We start from the raw sequence: 20,579 nt of genomic DNA on the forward strand, positions 1-20,579 counted from the left end.
TTTTTGTTAAAATTTTGAAGAGTGCCGGGTGGAATATTGTGACACTAGGCCTAAAAATTAAGTGCCAAATCGGACAACGATTTCTGGACGCGCATCGAGGTCAAATATCAGATATATGCAAAATTTTACTACTTATATGGAATAAATAGGTGAAACTCGTTAACTTTCTGCATTGTTTTCTAGAAATATGTAGATTTATTTATGTTAATGAATATTACATTAAAAAATTTTCTTTGGAAATTAACCCTGTATCTCCTTTGGGTCAAAATGACCCAAAAACTGTATTATCGCCAAAATTCGGAAAAATGCAAATTTTTCAGTTTTTGTAAAACTTTTGCTACTAAATAAATACTTTTGCAGTTGAATGCAAAAGTGTTCGTAATTATCGTTGTAATGAGATATAAATGACAAAATTTGGTTAAAAAATGTTAAAGTTATTAAAAATTCGCCAGACCATTAACGTGTCTCAGGCAACTTGAACAAGAAATTTAGGAAAAAAATTAACATATTTCGAGAAAAATTAAAATATATGTAAGCTAATTTTTATTTAAAATATATCCGTATTTACTTGCGTTAACCTATTCGCAGGTATGGCCAAATAAAATTATTTTTTTTAACGGCCGTTTCGAATCTCCATTTTCAAATTTTTAAAAATTTTGTTAAACAAATTTCAGAATTTTGTAATCATCACATTGGGATATATTGAGATTGAGATAGAGTACCTGCGATTTAAATTTTGCGATTTTCAAGAAAAGCTAATTTTTTGTCCATATTTTGGTGAATGAGCCGAATTTCCTTACTGTTATGATTTTTAAGTAAAAGCTATTCAGCCGTTACTAAAAATTTATAATATTCTCTTTTGTGACTTTTTTTAAAAAAAAAAATTATTTTTATAAAATTTTGTGTAAAACAATAATTGGATTTTAAATAAAATTTATAGTAATATATATTTATTTTTTTAATTTATTCTTTAAATTTTTTAATAGCACATTAAGTATGCTTTAATTTCCAATTTTATTCATTAATTTGTCGCTTTCGTTACAGCTACAGCATATATTGTGAACTAAGGTCTTTTTTTCAAAAAAACAATAATGCACTTGTTTTTATGTATTTATAATTATTCATTACTAAAAAATTATTACAATTTTGTGTAAAACAAAAATTGGATTTTAAATTAAATTTATACTAAAATAAATAAATTTATAATTTGAATTTTTTAATTAAACATTAAGCATTCTTTAATTTCCAATTCTATTCAATAATTTATCGCTTTCCATTCCAAAGTTACAGCATGAATTGTGAACAAAGGTATTTTTTTCCAAAAATACAACAATGCGTTTAAAGCAGAGACATAACTGTTATAAGAAATATCTAAAAAAATTTAGCCATAACTGTTATATTGTAGAAATAAATTTTTGTTTCTTTAAATAATAGTTATTCTCAATGAAAATAAGTTTTGCTTTTCAATAAGTGTTATTCATAATAAATATTTTTTTACGTTGCTCATAACATTTATTTTTGATTTTTATGTTTTTACGTTGCCTAATAAGAGTTATTTATAATAAATATTTTTTTTCGTTACTCATAACTTTTATTTTCGATTTAACTTCACCTGAAGTATCTCCACTTCAACCAATATCCAATTTTCTGATTGACGAATCGACGAATCTAAATACGTCATCGTTGTTCGGAACATCAATTAGAGAACTTGAAGTGGATTTATCTTCAGAAGATGACAAAGGCAATACATTGCGAGAGTTATTAGCAGCTATAGCTGAAATAGAGAGCTTTAAACCTATGAGACTGGACGTAGATGCCGATTTGTGTCAATATTAGGAAGAGAAAAAGGATACTTTTGCAATTTTTAAATAAATTGGTTCATATTGTCTATGCACTGACGGTTAACGGCTAAACGGCTTTCTGTTGAAGGAGCATTTTCATCTTTGCGTATTTTGTTGACTGAGAAAAGGTGCAACTTGTCGGACAATGCGTTTGCTTAAACATTGATTGTGAAACAAAATTCTTCATAATTAAAAAACACACAATAAAAAACATCAATCTCATACCAAGCTTATTTTTTGCGACTTTAAAGGTTAAATTCAATGTATGTACTAATAAAATGCAATCAAGGTGGCGAAAGAAACTTCTTTTGAGTTATGAGCAACGAAAAAATATATTATTTAGAATAACTCTTATTAGGCAACTTAAAAACATACAAATTGAAGAAAAAAAAAAAAAAGTTATGAGCAACGTAAAAAAATACAAATCGAAAATAAAAAGCAACTTAAAAAAATATATATTATGAATATTATGAACACTAATTAGGCAACGAAAAAAATATAAATCGAAAATAAAAGTTATGAGCAACGAAAAAAAATATTTATTACTTTTCAGTCTCAAAATATTTAATAACAGTTATTTTTGGTCTCTGAAAAAAACCAATTTTTTGTCCAATTTCCTTATTGTTATAAATTTTAAATAAAACCTATTCATAATATTATAGTCCTGATAATTTTAAATACGGTCTGAAAGTTTTACTAAAATCGGAAAACGTTAACCTTTAAATCGTGAAAGTCAAATGTAAAATTTTTCAATATTTGGAATTTCTAATGAAAAGATAGCGAAATGTTATATATTTTTGGGCCGATTTTAATAAAACTTGAGGAAAATATACATTGGGGTCTAACATTTACAACAACAATGCAAAAATGGATTTTTAACCAATTTTTGTGTTTTATATCTTACTAGTTGACCGCCCCCCCGGCTTCGCCCGGTAGCATTTACTAATGGGGCTTTTTTATTACAGTTGACTGGACTCAAAAAAGCCGGTTTTAGCCGTAATTTTTTATTTTTTTTCTTTACAAACCATCTCCTGAAAATTTCGAATCGAATAAAAAACATGTAAGGGAGCTATATTCGGCTGTGCCTTCACCAAATTATACTTTAAAATAATTTTTTTTAAATATTTTTAGGTAAACAAAATTAATTTTTTTTTAATTGTTTTTCAGATTTTTTTTTCGAAATTGTTTTTTAAAAAGTTGTTTAAAAATTTTTTTAAAAAATGTTTTTTTTGGAAAAAAATTTATGACAAAAAAAATTTTTTGATGAAAAAAAAAATCGGGTTAAAAAATATTTTTAACGATTTTGACCCATTGTAGGTCAACTTACTATAGCCTTATCTACATCGTTGCAATGCACTTTGAAATATCTATCATTAGATATCCATATTGTCTATATTAATGACTTAGTAATCCATATATGTATATGTAGATTAAAAATAGGTCAAAAATCGAGGTTGTCCCGGTTTTTTGCTCATATCTCCGTTTTTTTATGGACGATGTTTGTTAGGGTTTACATAGTTTATTTTTCTCATTAATCGATGAAATTAAAATAAAGTGGTTTCCGGTGTAACGAATAGTTTAGAAACCCATCGGTAAATGAAATTAAGTACCATGATAATAATCAATAACGCATCTGTAGCTTCATTTCCTGCGAATAGGTTAACGGTATCCTACGAAGATAAAATCTCATACACAAGTAAATACGGATATATTTTAAATAAATAATAAAATTTAAAAATAAAATGTATACGTTATACCGCTAATGCCATAATCTATATATAAAAATAGATGTGTGTATGTATATTCCGTATGGACTCTCGAGAGCTGCAGATACACCACAACAGCGTATCAAAAGACTAGCCGCCAATCGCTCCCGAATGGCTCGATCAAGAGAAAGAATCGATTTAAAGTTGACTGCATTTTATTACAATAAGTATGATGACTACAGCAATCACAAGGACGTACTGAAAGGCGCAATGAACAAACATTGCAGCGTTTTGAAGTTCCCTAAGGAATCTACGGGAATGTGCTATTCGAACGGTGAAGTTATTCTGCCACCAATTATTGAGCCGCCTGAGCATCTTCTAAGTTACAGTTCCGGCGCCAATCCCCAATGATGATGCGAAGTTCCATTAAATTTATTTCACTGGAATCTCCATTTTCAAATTTTTAAAAATTTTGTTAAACAAATTTGAGAATTTGTTGATCATCACATTGGGATTTATTGAGATCATAATAGAGAATTACAATATGAAAAAATTATGTCAATACCTCTTACAGTGTTTCTGTACCTGCGATTAAAATTTTGCGATTTTTAAGAAAAACTAATTTGTTGTCCATATTTTGGCGAATGAGCCGTATTCCTTACTGTTATAAATTTTGAGTAAAACCTATTCATAATATTATAGTCCTGGTAATATTAAATATAATCTGAATGTTTTACTAAAATCGGAAAACGTTAACCTTTAAATCATGAAGGTCAAAAGTCAAATTTTTCAATATTTGGTATTTCTAATGAAAAGATAGCGAAATGTTATATATTTTTGGGTCGATTTTAATGTAACTTGAGGAAAATATACATTGGTGTCTAAAATTTACAACAACAGTGCAAAAATGGATTTTAACCTTTAAGAGCACTTGGGGTCAAAATAGCTGTGTTTTTCGTGATTTTAAAAGTTGAGGTTCATTTGTACCCCAAGTGCTGCTAAGGGTTAATTTCCATTTTGTGCTGTTATTTTAAATTCTTGACTTTATGTTATATTTTCCCCAAATTTCGTTAAAATCGGCCCCAAAAAAAATATATAACATTTCGCTATATTTTCATTAGAAATTCCAAATATTGAAAAATTTCACCTTTGACCTTCACGATTTAAAGGTTAACGTTTTCCGATTTTAGTAAAACTCTCAGACCATATTTAAAATTACCAGGACTATAATATTATGAACAGGTTTTACTTAAAGTTTGTAACAGTAAGGAAATTGGGTTCATTCGCCAAAATATGGACAAAAAATTAATTTTTCTTGAAAATCGCAAAATTTAAATCGCAGGTACGTAAAGACGTGTTTCTGGCGAATTTGTTATAACTTTAACATTTTTGTCGATAATTTTGGCGATAATACAGTTTATGAGTAATTTTGACTCAAAGGAGATACAGGGTTAATTTCCAAAAAAAAATTCTAATGTAATATAAATAAATCTACATATTTCTAGAAAACAATCCAGAAAGTTAACGAGTTTCACCTATTTATTCCATATAAATAGTAAAATTTTGCATATATCTGAACTTTGACCTCGATGCGCGTCCAGAAATCGTTGTCCGATTTGGCTCAAATTTTCAGCATTTAACTCTTAGGCCTAGTGTAACAATATTCCACCCGGCACTCTGCAAATTGTTAACAAACATTTTTTTCCATACAACTGATTGTCACTCTAATGTATATACACACAGAAAAAAGGTCCATTGGAAACCGGTTGTGATTGAAAATAATGAATATGATGAACCGAATTTCATTTGTTATGTTTAAAAGATTATAAATTCAACTGATTTTCTATATTCAAAAGTGTTAAAACATAAATGTAATCGAATTAAGGTTGCAACAATTCATAAATTGGTTATTGTAACCGATTTGTACGTATTAACATTGTATCGTATTAATTCGGCAACGAGAACATAATTGTATTCAGCATTATCGTCTTTAGTTCCAAATATTAATGATACTAATCGAAAAAAATACAAATTCAGTCTACTCAACCGACAAAAAATTGTGTGTTGGTTGTTTTGTTTTGACATTGATAAATAAATTATTTGAATATTTTTAAAAAAAAAATTATTTTTTCAAAAACCAAAAATATAATTAATAAACATACAAAATTTTAGTATTAGCAGATGGAAGAAAGGTATGTCCAATAGATAAATTCTCAAAATATTGTGTCCGAAATAAATACGAGTTCAACAATTTTCATTGGTTTCTTAACAGCTATTATTCTGATACTACAGAAAGTACATACTTTCAGGGAAAAAACAAAATTACTCTCTGCTATCACCCATCCTGGATTGGTTTCTGTAAGCAAAACTATATGAGAAAACTACATGCATTGTTCGAGTAGAAAGTAATTTCTGATATATTATTATCTTTTGTCTCAATACTTCTAGATTTGCCTTAGTTTTCACCATGAAATTTCAAAACAGACAACATAAGAGAAGTCATTCAAGATTATTCAAGCTATGACTTATAAATCACTATTCGCCTAAATGTATTATAAACTTTTGGTACTAAATATTTCTTTTTTTGAAAATAAATAGAAGAAAAAGAAAAAGTAGAGTTTAATTTGAAGCATAAAGGTAACAAAATATATTAATTATCCCTATTGAGAGATTCAGTTCTTTCTACCGAATTAGTATTTTTAAACAGTTGAGTGAATCATCAATAGAATTGTATGTGTACCATTTATTGAGTTATTGTAATCGAATTTTGTGATAGTACGTGGAACCTACAGAATTCGATTGACGACAAATTCGGTTGTGAACACGAATCTGTTTTCTCTGTGTAGATAGGAAAATCTAGAGTTTCCAAAAACCGAAGAATTTCAAAACCGCGGTTTCGGTTTTAAAAAATTGAAATCCGATCGGTTTTGTGATAATTTGTTAAATATTAATGTTATAGAAACAAACAAAATACAAATTTAAAATTCGAGAGCATAAAGGAAAATTGATACTAAGTATTTCTTTTAATGGTACTTTTTTAATATTGTTACGAAATTGTACTTGAATTCAAATATAACGATTTTAGCGGCTGATTTAAAAGTAGCATAATGCTTTAAAATAGCAGTGCTGTAATAGCAAACTGTAACATATCTGTGAGCATTATTAACATTGAATAAAAGCTTTCAGTTGACCATTGATCGTAAGTATGGCAACGCAGTTTGCTGCGACCGTATATTCGAATTCGATTATTCAGTTAAAGAACATTGTAGAAAGTACACCACAGATGGCGTATGTATTAGAAAGCTCTAGACAGTTAAAGAGAAATCTAGAGTGCAGATGGCAGTGTTATAAATAGTAGGTTGCAGCCGTTAGTGAGTTTATCAGAGACGATTTTTGAATAAACATCAACTGAGTGCCTTAAAAAGTGCTGTGTTTTTCAAGTGCATTCGTGTACATTATAAAGTGTCTGTATTTCTGCGAATTTATAAACGTGTATAAAAAAACATTGAGTGACTATTTAATTCTGTTGTTGTACATTTTAAATAAATAAAGAGTTGTTACAATTTTTAAACTACTAAACGGCTTTTATATGCAATCAAAAGTATCCGGTTTATTTAAAGGAAATAAACCAACGTTTTGAGAAGGTTAAAACGTAACAATATGTATATTAAATTAGTTAGCTTATATACTTTAACGTTGGCTAATATACTTCTCAGTAAAGAAAAAATCCAGAATTGGGGGCTCAATTGTATTATGATACCAAAAAAGGAGAACTAAATCAAACTAATGAGTACTTTTTCGTTCTTAAAATTATACTTTTTGAATGTTCTTTAATATTGAACCTAGAATCAGGAAATTACTTTGATATCAAACTTGGCGGGGTTTCAAGTAAAATTTATACTTTTTCTTCTAATGGTACTTTTTATTATATTAAATTATTTTACTTATATGTATACATAATAGTTTGTTAATATGCTTCTGAGTAAAGAAAGAATCAAAGATAGATAGATGATTTAATGACATTGAGGTAACAAAAACTATTAGTATTTTATCGTTCTTCGAAGAAAATTAAACACATATTATCCTGACCAAGTTAGAATGGAAACAAGTTAGGCTGTGTCGAATGTTATATAACCTTCACCAAATTATACTTTAAAATAAAAATTTTAAATATTTTTAGGTAAACAAAATTTAATTTTTTCCAAAAATGAAAAAAAACAACTTTGGAAAAAAAGTAAATTTTGTTTACCTAAAAATATTTAAAATTTTTTTTTCAATTTTTTTTTTAATATTTATCAAAAAAAAAATTCGGGTTAAAATGGTACTATACTCTTATATACATCGTGGCAAAGGTCTTTGAAATATCTATCATTAGATATTCACATTGTCTATATTAATAACTTAGTAATCCAAATATAGGTCAAATATCGAGGTTGTCCTGATATTTTCCTTATATCTCAGCCATTTGTGGACCGATTTTCTCGAGCCGGAAGAGTTCCGGAGATATTGATGTATGAATCGTGTATGTAAGTTATTTGGGGCTTCGGAAAGTTGATTTCAACAGGCAGACAGACGGACAAACAGACATGGCTTAATCGACTCCGCTATATATGAGGATCCAGAATATATATACTTTATATGGTCGGAAAATTATATTGTAGAAATTACAAACGGAATGACAAACTTATATATACCCTTCTCACGAAGGTGAAGGGTATAAAAACAATCCAAACCATCTTCAATATATTTTAGCTTGACAAAATTGTGTTAGTATATAGTATTATAGTCATATTTTCAACAGAAAAATGTTGTAGATAGTTTCTGCTTGTTGACATTTTTTTTATAAATATTAAATTACAGGCTTTTGATTTATTTCGCAATGTTGTCTGAGAATGTTGAAAAACCCTAAAAGAAAAAAATGCCTACGAGTACAAAGAATTTGAAAAATGAGCAAAAATTTGTTTAAATATTTATTCACACTTTTTCTTGTTTTACTTTTGAATTTTGTAATTAAATAATAAGTGTTATTTGAAAATTGTCCACTTTAATCGTCCACACAAATTTAAAATGTTATGTACATAAATATGTATTCTAAGGTGCTGTAAACTAGCATTTGCAACATATGCAAGGTTTGAAAATTATTTCTTCACGGGGGACAAAAAAGGGCCCAAAAAGTAGGTAAAATAGGACATTTATTATCTAACATTAACGAACTTATAAAACAAAACAGACAATCTTAAAACCTTTCAAAAACTAACTATTTGAAATTCGATTACAAACGTGTAAAAAGGGGAAAATCTTCAGTACACATACTTTGGTACTTTTTTCAAAAGTATTTTTTCCCTATTTTATATTGTGTATATTTATTTATTTTTTTTTAATAAAAATTGTTGCGCCGCCCTTGAGTTTCGAACCAAGATTGTTCGGTTACAAAGCAGGAATCTAAACCCTTTGACTACATCACTTCGTTTACTTTCGTTTTTAAAAAATTGTTTGTTCACCAATTGTGAATTATATTAGTTGAATTCTATTGGTGTTGAAAATAGAAACAGTAAAGACAAAAACCATAACCCTAAAAGGAAAAATCCGGGATCTCAGTTTTTTCAAATTCCTTTTCCAAACAAAGTGAACGAAAAGGATGTGGAAATATCACTTTTTAATGGTTTCTTTTAAAATTTAAAAAATTGTAATTGGTAATTTTTGTAAACTTTTCAAATTTAGAAATATTTATCCTAAGCTTCTTAAGGATAAGGTCCTTTTTAATCTAAATCATTAAACATAACCAAATGAGTAGGTGAAATGCAAAACTCACTCGTTACACATAAACCGAACTTTCGAAAAACATGTAGCGGCTGATTAAATGGACCAAATGAATCATTCTTGACTAAAACTCAACAGTTGAAAAAATTAAATAAACTGCAACATCAAATAAAAAGTGGATTTGAATTAGAGGAATGGGACTTCATGTTAATTTTCATTGTAATTATTGAACCTAACTAACAACATAGAGTTTGTGCATAGTATCTGGGTGAGTCAAGGATCGAAGAAATAGTAACAAATTCTCGCTTAAATTTAATAATTCACCTAAGAAGCGTCTTTTTAGAAGTGCTTTGATAGAAGTTCAGTTTTTTACTGTTTCATGCCGCAACGCACCCAACTGAAACGAAAACAATTCAGAAACGAGACGGTGACGAACACCAACGTTTTTCAGTTTTCGTAATCGGCGCCGATTACGGTGTATGCTTCCAGCTTTAGTATCGAACTCGGTATGTTTGGAGACAATGCAGGCTAAACACTTCGACTAAACAGAATGTTAGTTTTCCTGTTTAAAAAATGTTTTTTTTTTTTTTTTTTTCAAAATTAGTTTTTCAACAATTCACCATTAGTTGAATTCCATTGGTGGTGAAAATAGTTTGCTACAGTATAGACAAATACATTAAAATACCTTAAGTACATTTCTTTAATACGCGAGTCGTAACTTAAGCTGCGTAACCTTTTAACGGGTTGTTATAGAAAGGAAATATTGGTACCGTTTTGATAAGCTTAAAATGTCTTTTCATCATGCAGTTTTAAAAAATCGAAAATCCTTTTTTTATTTTTTTAAAGACATTTGCGCCCCCTTTTTTGAGTTAGTGGAACTATTTTTAGGAATTCAAAAAACATCAATTGTATTAATTTTTAATGCAGAATCCATTGGTGAAATCATATTTGCAGTATATTCCACCCTTTTTGCTCTACAGAAAAATGTGCTCAAAATGCGCTTGTTTAGGTGCGTTGAACCACTACAAGAAGTGAAAACTTTCCAAAAAAAAAGGACGCCATTATTTTTATTTACACAAAAACCTTCAGAAAAATTAAGATACCCGCAAATCAAATTTCTTGAAATTAACTATAATATATGTTGTTACGTTTTAACCTTTTCAAAACGATGGTTTATTTCCTTTAAATAAACCGGATACTTTTGATTGCAAATAAAAGCCGTTTAGTAGTTTGAAAATTGTAACAACTCTTTATTTAAAAATGTACAACAACAACAGAATTAAATAGTCACTCAATGTTTTTTTTTATACACGTTTATAATAATGTACACGAATTCACTTGAAAAATACAGCACACTTTAAGGCACTCAGTTGATGTTTATTCGAATAGTGTCTCTGATAAACTGCACCTCTGCAACCTCTGCCTCTATTTATAACACTGCCATCTGCACTCTAGATTTCTCTTTAACTGTCTAGAGCTTTCTAATACATACGCCATTTGAGGTGTACTTTCTACAATGTTCTTTAACTGAATAATCGAATTCGAATATACGGTCGCAGCAAACAGCGTTGCCAACATACGATCAATGGTCAACTGAAAGCTTTTATTCAGTGTTAATAATGCCCACAGATATGTTAAAGTTTTTTTTTCATTTGAGCAAAATTAATGTGTTTCGGAAATAAAAGTGAGCTGTAAATTGTTAAAAAAAATCATAAAATAGTGTATAGAAGTGTAACAAAGTGGTTCGGTCTGTATTTAGTCGTAAAATCAAAGGTACAATTTCAAGCATAGTAGATAAATAGAAGGTAGTTTCATTCTCTCTTTATTTTTTAAAATTCTACGTCTGACATGCTTAAGGATTTTGACGTTTTCGTTAAAATAGTAATGCCATATCAATTTCAAATTTTCCCTTCGGGAATACATAATTTTCATTAATTTGAAAATTATTAAAAAAATAGAAAAAATATTTACCCAACAACAACAACAGTTTATGGATATATGTAAAGCTTGCGAAGAAGATTTGCCAAAACAGCCAATGGTGTGCTCCGACCATTTAGTTAAAAGTAATATTTCAGTTAAAACAAAGCGTGTGAGATTGGATATGAATGCTGTCCCAATGAACACAAGGTAACTTCAAAATACTATTTATTATGTAAACATATTTTGGGATATATATCACCGATTATTACCGATCATAATCCATTAACTATGCACGCTGGAGTAGAATCGAAATTATTTGAAAATAAATCTCGTATTTCGAAACGGCGTACCCAAGGAATATTCGAGTTTAAGATTTGAAAATGAACCCCACAAATACTTCAATGGCGGCGCTATGGGACCCAAAGTAGAGCACCTTCGACATCTAAATTTGTTAAACGCATGCCATTTTTTGTTTTCCATCCGATTTCAAAGACTTTTTATATTTTCTGAGAGTGCTCGGCTAGATCTTGAAAATACATTCTTCCGTGTGCTACTTGTCTCTTATAATTAAACCTCCATTTAAAAGATATAAAATATTTATATAGTAATAAAAAAAATTAAGAAAATGCATACATATAAAAATAGTCAACGTGTTTTAATAAGTAATCGAACGTTAGGAATTGAATCAATAACTCCCAACACAACATAATACATTTTTATTTAAATAATAAATTAAATTACACATTTTTTGTAAAAAAATTCTCGAAAATCATAATCATTTCTTGGAATGTGGCAACGCTTTTTATAATGCTCACAAAAAAAGGAAACTTCAAAAAAACTTATTTTAAAAAAAAATTTTGATTGAAACTACCTTCTATATTTTTATCATGATTTCAAGTATTTTGATGTGTTAATTTCTCTCACAAGTATGTTGAATTCACACAGTGATGTTAACTTTTTAATTTCGATTACCATACAGCCCTAAAAAATTAACTTTTTTTATGTAAAATTACCGTATCCAAAGTTTTGTACAAAAATAATAATATTTTCTTATTGAAACAGGTTTATTTTTATAATTCAATATATCGAGGGCCTATATTTAAAACTCTCTATCTTAAAAAACACAACTTTTCAGGAAAGCCAAAAAAAAAACAGTTTTTTCGCGTCCCTGCAGGAAATGGAACTAGTATTTTACTAGTACCAAAATCACTAGTACTAGTTCCCAACTGTAAAATTCCCTATACCACCTTAATACTCAAATTAACATTGAGTGTGTTTAGAAAATTACTAGTACCATTAGTTCTAGAAGTATACTAGTACTTTTTGAACCTATTGGATGCTTTAGAACCAGTATCTACTAGTTCTTTTGTATGGAAAAAGTCCTCATAATTGGTGGGTTTGCTCCCATTTTCCCCAGAAAAAATAACTAATCGAAAATTTTTTTATAATTTTTTGATTTTATTTATCAAAATACTTATGTATATAAATAAAAAATAATAACTTAATAAAAGAAAATTTGTACCAGATTTTATTCAGGTTGGCCAGACAAGAAACTTATTTTTAAAACATTTAATGGAAAAAAGTATGTTGCGTAAAATTCATTTCTGCAAAGTTACGAATATGTATTTCAATTACTTAAAGAAATCATTTAAAAGTTTTGTAATATAGCGATATACATTTATAATGAAATTAAAAGGTAATACGAAACATCCATTTTTTCAAGGCTGGCTAAACCTTGTAATAAAAGGCAAAATATTAAATATTATCACTTAAATAGAGGTAGATGACTCGTTAGCAGTTTCTACGGTTTGTTCTTTCTTCAACTTATCCAAACGGTTGGCTTTAAACAGTCTCTTTTTCTGTGATTGAAAGGCTTTTCTCTGGTAATATTTTACTTTCTAGAAATGTCTTTTTTATTGATGAAAAAAATTAAAGTTGTTTTGCAGCTTTATTTAATAATTATTTAGAACAAATATTACCATAAATGTGACCACAAGACAAATATATTTTCCCCTTTGTGTTTCTGATAGTATTTCGGTGTAGTTTGATTAAACAAATATGGCAAATAAATGTGTACAGTGTGAACACAAAATCAACCCATGAATTATTTGATGTAGTTTTGATCAAACACATGAAACATCTTGTGTCAAATAATTTGCGTAGTCTGACCCTACCTTAACTCTATACCTTTAAAAAAAACTTTATTTATTGATACACTTTTAACAAACACTTCAATTACAAATATAATTAAAATTAATCAATAATTATTTAATAAAACTTTATTTATCACTATTTAATTTGAACTTAAGTTAAAACACACACTTTTTATTTAACACAACCGATGATTTTAAAATTCATAAATATACTGAGTATTGTCATGTTCTTCTTCTTTCTTTTAAAATGTAAACAGTAAAAAGTCGGTATTAATGTAATTTGTTATTGTAAAATTTGTCACTAACCAAAAATAATATTCTTTTGTATACTAAAAGGGATCGTTTTTGTATCATAATGTCCTTTTTAATATTATCTATTAAGTTAATTTTTAGGGATCTTTGTTTGTAACTAAAATGTTCTTTAAGATGAGCATAATTCGATAGTAATGTAATTTGTTTCTGTAAAATGTTTTTTATATGCTGAGTAACATTTTTGCGACACAAAAGAGACACATTTTAGTATACATATCGAAAATAGAACTTCCAATTGCTGGCAGGGTATGATTGTGTTAGTGCAATAGTGTGAATGTATTGAGTTTTTTGAACTGTTACTTGCATGCGTAAACGCTAGGTTATTGAAATTTTTTACTAGATTATATATGATTTATTCTCAGTAAATAATCCTAGCAACATTAAAGTTATAATCTAAACATGTTCATATATCAGGAACAAATTTGATATGATTTGATAATGATATGCAATTTTTGATTTTTCGAAATTAACGATCATACCGACGTAAATGTGATTACATACGTTTCTATATGTACACAGAAATGGGTACATAATTGTATTTTTTGGATCTTACTTATTGATTTCCCTGATTTATGAACTTAGTAACATACAAATTTCTGGGTGTTTCAAAAATGTGGCATAGAGACTAAGTTCTTTCTTCTGATTACATTTCATCTCCTTTATTTGCATTATACATATGTACCTAAGTTTAGTATGGTTATTAGAGTGACAATTAGTTGTATGGAAACAATTTTTTGTTTGAATTTTGAAGAGTGCCGGGAATATTGTGACACTAGGCCTAAAAGTTAAGTGCTGAAAATTTGAGCCAAATCGGACAGCGATTTTGGGACGCGCATCGAGGTCAAATATCAGATATATGCAAAATTTTACTATTTATATGAAATAAATAGGTGAAACTCGTTAACTTTCTGCATTGTTTTACAGAAATATGTAGATTTATTTATATTAATGAAAATTAATAGAAATTAGGTCAAAATTACCTAAAAACTGTATTATCGCTAAAATTTGAAAAAATGCAAATTTTTCAGGTTTTGTAAAAATGTTGCTACTAAATGAATACTTCTGCAATTGAGTGCAAAAGAATCGAATTGTGTACTTAATTATCGTTGTAATGAGATATAAATGACAAAATTTGGTTAAAAAATGATAAAGTTATTAAAAATTCCTTAGGTCATTAACGTGTCTCAGGCCACTGGAACAAGAAATGTATAAACAAAATTAACATATTTTGAGAAGTATTAAAATAAAAGCACATTTTTACTAAACTATCAGACCTGTCACTCATTTTGTTCGGAATGGTTTTAATTCCGTTGTTTTGATTACGATCGATTTCGTTTTAGATTCTTCAGATTCCGTGTAACTCATTAATTCAAAAAATATTTAATAAATCTGTATTTCTGATTTTAATTTGACTATGTTTTTAATATTAAAACAAAATTGAGGTGTTTGGTACAGAAATTGATTAAAATTTTTAGAAAACCAAATAAATACAAAGAAAACTTTGAAAACTGAAAGTGGTTTCATTCCGAAAGAAATTTTCGTTTTACTTTTCTGAAGAAGCAAAATGCGGAATTAATTTCACTTTCGATCGGAATGGAATTCTGTGACAGGCCTGTATATCCGTATATGTATATGAGTTTTTGGCTTCGTAGGATACCGCTAACCTATTCGCAGGTATGACCAAACAAATTTAATTTTTTTAACGGCAGTTTCAAAACTCCATTTTCAAATTTTATAAAATTTTGTTAAACAAATTTCAGAATTTTTGGATCATCACATTAAATCAAATCATTTACAAAATGAATTGAAAAATTTGTACTAGATTTTAATTGAAGAAAAATTTAATCATTCAATAAATTTTTGAAGCTATTTTGTTATGGTTGAAGAAGAAATTTAAAGAAATTAGAATGCATAGAATAAACGCATAGAACGGAAGGAAGGTGAGAGTAAAAATTATTCTCTTTTCACACATACGGGTGACACAAAAACAAAATACATGCAATACATTCTCATGAATTAGGTTTTTGGCTCTCAATTACCCATCTAGTTGTTGTCTATGTTAGAATGATTCAATAAGAAATAAATTCTATAAATAATGAATTGTCTTTTTTAATTTTCATACGAAAAACCCCAAATAGATAATAATAATCGGTCTATTATCGCCAAGATATAAGCAAAAAACTGTAAAAATGTTTTCACTGTTTTTTGGTGAAAAAAACCGAGTTCTAACTTGTTTTCTATGTATTTTCGTCAGTTTTTAATTCCCGGGATTCCGTGAATCGGGTAGGGCAAAATTGGCAAAATTCCCGGGAAATTTGTACCGGGAATTCCCGCGATAAAGACCCTAGGCACAATATTCCACACGGCACTCTTTGAAATCTAAAAAAATCGGCTGTCACCTTAATGGTTATAGCTAAAAGCATAGACAATAAAGGCCTGCACAAGACAACATTTTGTAGAAAAATGTCTTACTTCAAAATTTGATGCTTTGTTTTGTTGTGTCGACGCGCACATCATGTTGTTCAATGTCATCGCGCCGCGAAAACCATGTTGTGCCATGTCATCGCGCCGCGAAAACCGTGTTGTACCATGTCATGCCTATAACTATTGATGTTGCTGTTGTTATGTGTGGTAGCTTGAGTTGAATTGATGTTAACAAGTGTCGCATTGTTAGGCCGAATAAAATTTACAAAGCATTATTGAAATTGTTGTACACAACTTCTGAACAGTGGACATCTGAGAACTATTAGAAATATACATGGTAGAAGAAATGAAATTTGTATTAATTGTTTAACATTATATTTTTATTAAATATTTAGAACAAATAATATATGTATTTTTAAAAATATAAATAACGAAGTGTAAGTTACAAAATAAAAGCATTAATAAAAAAATAAAAATAACGTAAACCAAATAAAAGCTAACAAAGATAAGCATTTCAATTAATTAAAAATAACTTGTAACATATATTAAATATTTAAAACTACATACATTAACTTCAAAATATATTTTAAGCATTATTTAAATTGTTAACATAAAAATTACTTAAATCTAAGTTACTATGTAAAAACATAATTTGATTTACACTAATAGGATTTTTACCCAGTACGGACCTCTTTTCTGACAATAAATGTCGTGCTTTTGAAAAAAGTCTTTCCGATGGTGCGGAACTGGCTGGAGTTGCTAAAACAAATGAACTTAGTTTGTACAATAATGGGTATTCTCTTTTGTGTGTTTTCCACCACTCCAAAGGGTCAAATTCTTTGTAGTACAAGATCGTCTGGTTTTCATACCTCATGATTTCGTTCTGTATCTCATCATCGCATCCAGGATCAACAAAAATTTTAACAAAATCAGTGAAGGCATCATCATCTGTATTTAATGGTTCAGTAGGACTATTTGAGATAGATCTTGCATTTTCGTACTTCTTCATCATTTCCTTACAGTATTTATGAATATTGTCCTTTTCATTTTGGTCAAAATTATTTAGTTTATTTGCTGGGGGAAATAAAAAGAGTCCAATTTTGTGAAAATCCTTTATGTTTGCATCAATAACACATTCCATGTAATGTATTAAATTCCTCTTTAATACTTTTATAAATTCCGAATCACTGGAATTTATTTTGCTGGTTAAGGATTTTAGTTTCCTTATTTGAGGATAAACCTGATGTATTGTCGGGTAGTTCTCTCCTTCCAAAAGCCTTGACGTTTCCTCAAAGGGTTTTAAAACGTCAATCGTTTCGTTAATATTTGCCAAATTAAGGTTTGTCAATCTGCTTGTCTCATGTTTTTCCTGCAGTATTTGTGTTATATCAACCCAATTTTGTTGAATTGATTTCAACAAATAGAAAATCGTATTCCATCTTGTTGGTGTATAGCTTTTTAGAGTAGTATTTAGACTGGAATTCACGCCAGACTTTTTGAAATATTTTACAAGTTTCGAACATGATATCGTCAATGCGTTAACTTCAGATGTTTCGGATGTTGCTTTTTCAAGTGCATTATTTAGAAGATGATTAATGCAGAAAATATTCCTATCTAATTGGAATGCTGCCTTCATATTTGCACCTCTGTCTGTGACAATTGTTACCGTCTCACTTAATTCGCAGTTAAAATCTCTCAGTAAATTATCGACTTTCATCCTAATGTTTATTGCTAAAAAAAAAAAAAAAAAAAAAAAAATATGTGTTAAAAAATTATATAAATGGACATAATCTCAATTAAAGAAACTTACCCGTACTTCTTTCACTTCCCATTCCAACCATTCCAAGAATTTTGTGAATAATCGATCCATCTTTAATGTAATGAACGGTAACGCCAATGTATGTTGATTTTAAAAAATTATCGGTCCATAAATCGCATGTTATGCTAAATCCAATATCTTTTATTGAAGTTAATTCCTCTTTAAGGATTTTGTGTTGTCCATCATAAAGGCTGGAAATATTTCTGGCCACTGTTGTAGAGTGAGGAATGAGGCTTTTCACATCTAGATTCCGTCCAAACTCATGACCAGTGTTAAGACAAAACTCAACCAAACTTAATAAGCCTTCATCGTTTACAATGTTAAATGGTCTACAATTAACAACAACCCACTGAACGACCAATTCAGTACACTTTTTCTTCAAGTCGTTGGGAGGTTGAACTTTTTCCGTTGGAACGTTTTTCGAAGATTTATATTTTTTATAGTAATTGTGCCGAGAGAGATTTGAGAGACACTTTTCATTAAATTTAAACACGTTATTACACCGTGTACAAAAAACGAAGTTTTTGATAACTTCATCGTTGTCTTTGATTTCATTAAATATATTATACACTTCACTTCGTGAACTCCTCTTAACTGTAGTTAATACACCGCTATCGATTTTTAATTTAATTTCATTTGCATTATTCATTTTCACTCACTTTAATTAAACGCCGTCTATTGTTAAAGAACTCAAAAAATTGAATAGGAGACAATTGCTTTGTTCATGGAGTTATATTTTATTTAGCAATGTAATTTTTAGATGCCCTTTCATAATTTTCGGGATATACCTAAGTCAGGTATATTTAAAATATGTGAAAAACATTACATTTTTAATTCCATGAAAATTATTGTCATTTTATGGCTTATATTCCACGTATGCCTTTTTAAGTAATAATATAACAGGTAATAATAATATTGCCAAACATTGAAAAACCCATTGATCTGCTTTATATTGCCAAATTTCCCACCATAACATTGAAAAACCCATTGATCTACTTTCGTGTTTTTTATTTTGACCTGCTATGTAATATAAATTTAAATTTCAGTTGTATTTTTATAGGTTACCAAGGTATTTAATAAATATGTTCATATTTATATACATATTTACCTAAATTCATTTAGAAACATTTCATAAAATTGTTTTCCATAAGAAAACATTTTAAAATAATAAAACCCCTAATTTTATTGCACAATAAATAGTAAAAATGAATTGAAATAATCTCATACAACAAATGCCTCATACATGACTTAAATGATTTGAAATTATTTTCCATGTCATCCATGTTGTCTGTTAATTTTTTAGTGTTGTGTGTGTCATGGTTCTGTTAAAACGATGCTGTATTTGCTTTTTGTTTTTATATACATTGCCTTTGCGTGTTGCTGTTAAGTAGGTATAAAAACATAACATGACATGACAAAAGCATCATGTGGCAATTGTCGTCATGTTAAACAATGCTGCTTGTGCAGGTCTTTAATAGACAACAACTAGATAGGTAACTGAAAGCCAAAAACCTAAGTCTGTTGTCAAAACCCTAATACATGAGAATGTATTGCATGTATTTTGTTATTGTATCACCCGTATGTGTGAGAAGAGAGTAATTTTTCCATATATATTACACTCTCCTTCCGTTCTATGTGTTTATTCTATGGCTAAAAGCGACTTAATATTTTTATCTGAGACTGATTTATTGTATTAATAAACTTATCACATCTATATTCCAGGATGATTAGGGATCTGCTTATGGTACCTTTTGTTTTTTGTTAATTAAACAACCTGAAAACATTAAATATCTCAAAGATGTTGGAATTTACAAGAAACTACTTATTTATACTTTTTCTTTGATAGAACTTTTAAATTCTTCGAATCAGTGTACATAGGAATGAATTAGAAAAATTATCTACTAAAAACCTAAATTTTTTAAAATGGAACAAGAATGGCTATATTTCTAAATTTTCAAAATTGATTGGTCTAGAAACATTTACCAGATACTGGTTTGCGATGACATATGGGCAATTCCATATCATCGTACGTGACATTTGTACGCCTATAGAGTGGAATAGATTTTGCAAAAATAAGAGTATCTGAAAAATAATTTGGTCTTTATGTTCCATGCAGAGGGTACTATATTTTAAAATAATAAAAAGTTCTTTCTAAAGATTGTTGTCCAAAATATCGAGCGAAATAAGGTATACCGTAAGTGACATAAAACGGAAGTCATTTTGAAGTACACATAGAAATATGCGAAAATTTTCGAATCGTGAGAGGCGTTATGTTTTCTTTTAATTTCTTACACAAAACGAAATATTTTTCCTTTACAATCCGTCATATTTAAATAAAAACAATCTTTGGATGATTTTATAATAACTAAAATTTAATATCGTACGTGACACACCATGCGTGACAGATTTTTTGGACAAAACACCTTAAGCCGAGATAAGAAAATATCTTTGTTTTTTTATAATAAAACTAACTTTTCAAAACCATCCGTTTCTGAGATATCATAAAAAAACAAATCAACTTATTTTGATTTGTTTTTGACAAAACAACTTAATTCGCAAAAACTGTTCAATTTATCGATAATTATTTTATTATTTATCCTTTGTATATTTCATTGAGACAAATAATAAAGTTCTTCAAGGACAA

This window comes from Calliphora vicina, chromosome 2, assembly GCF_958450345.1.
Source record: "Calliphora vicina chromosome 2, idCalVici1.1, whole genome shotgun sequence".
Taxonomy (NCBI): Eukaryota; Metazoa; Arthropoda; class Insecta; order Diptera; family Calliphoridae; genus Calliphora; species Calliphora vicina.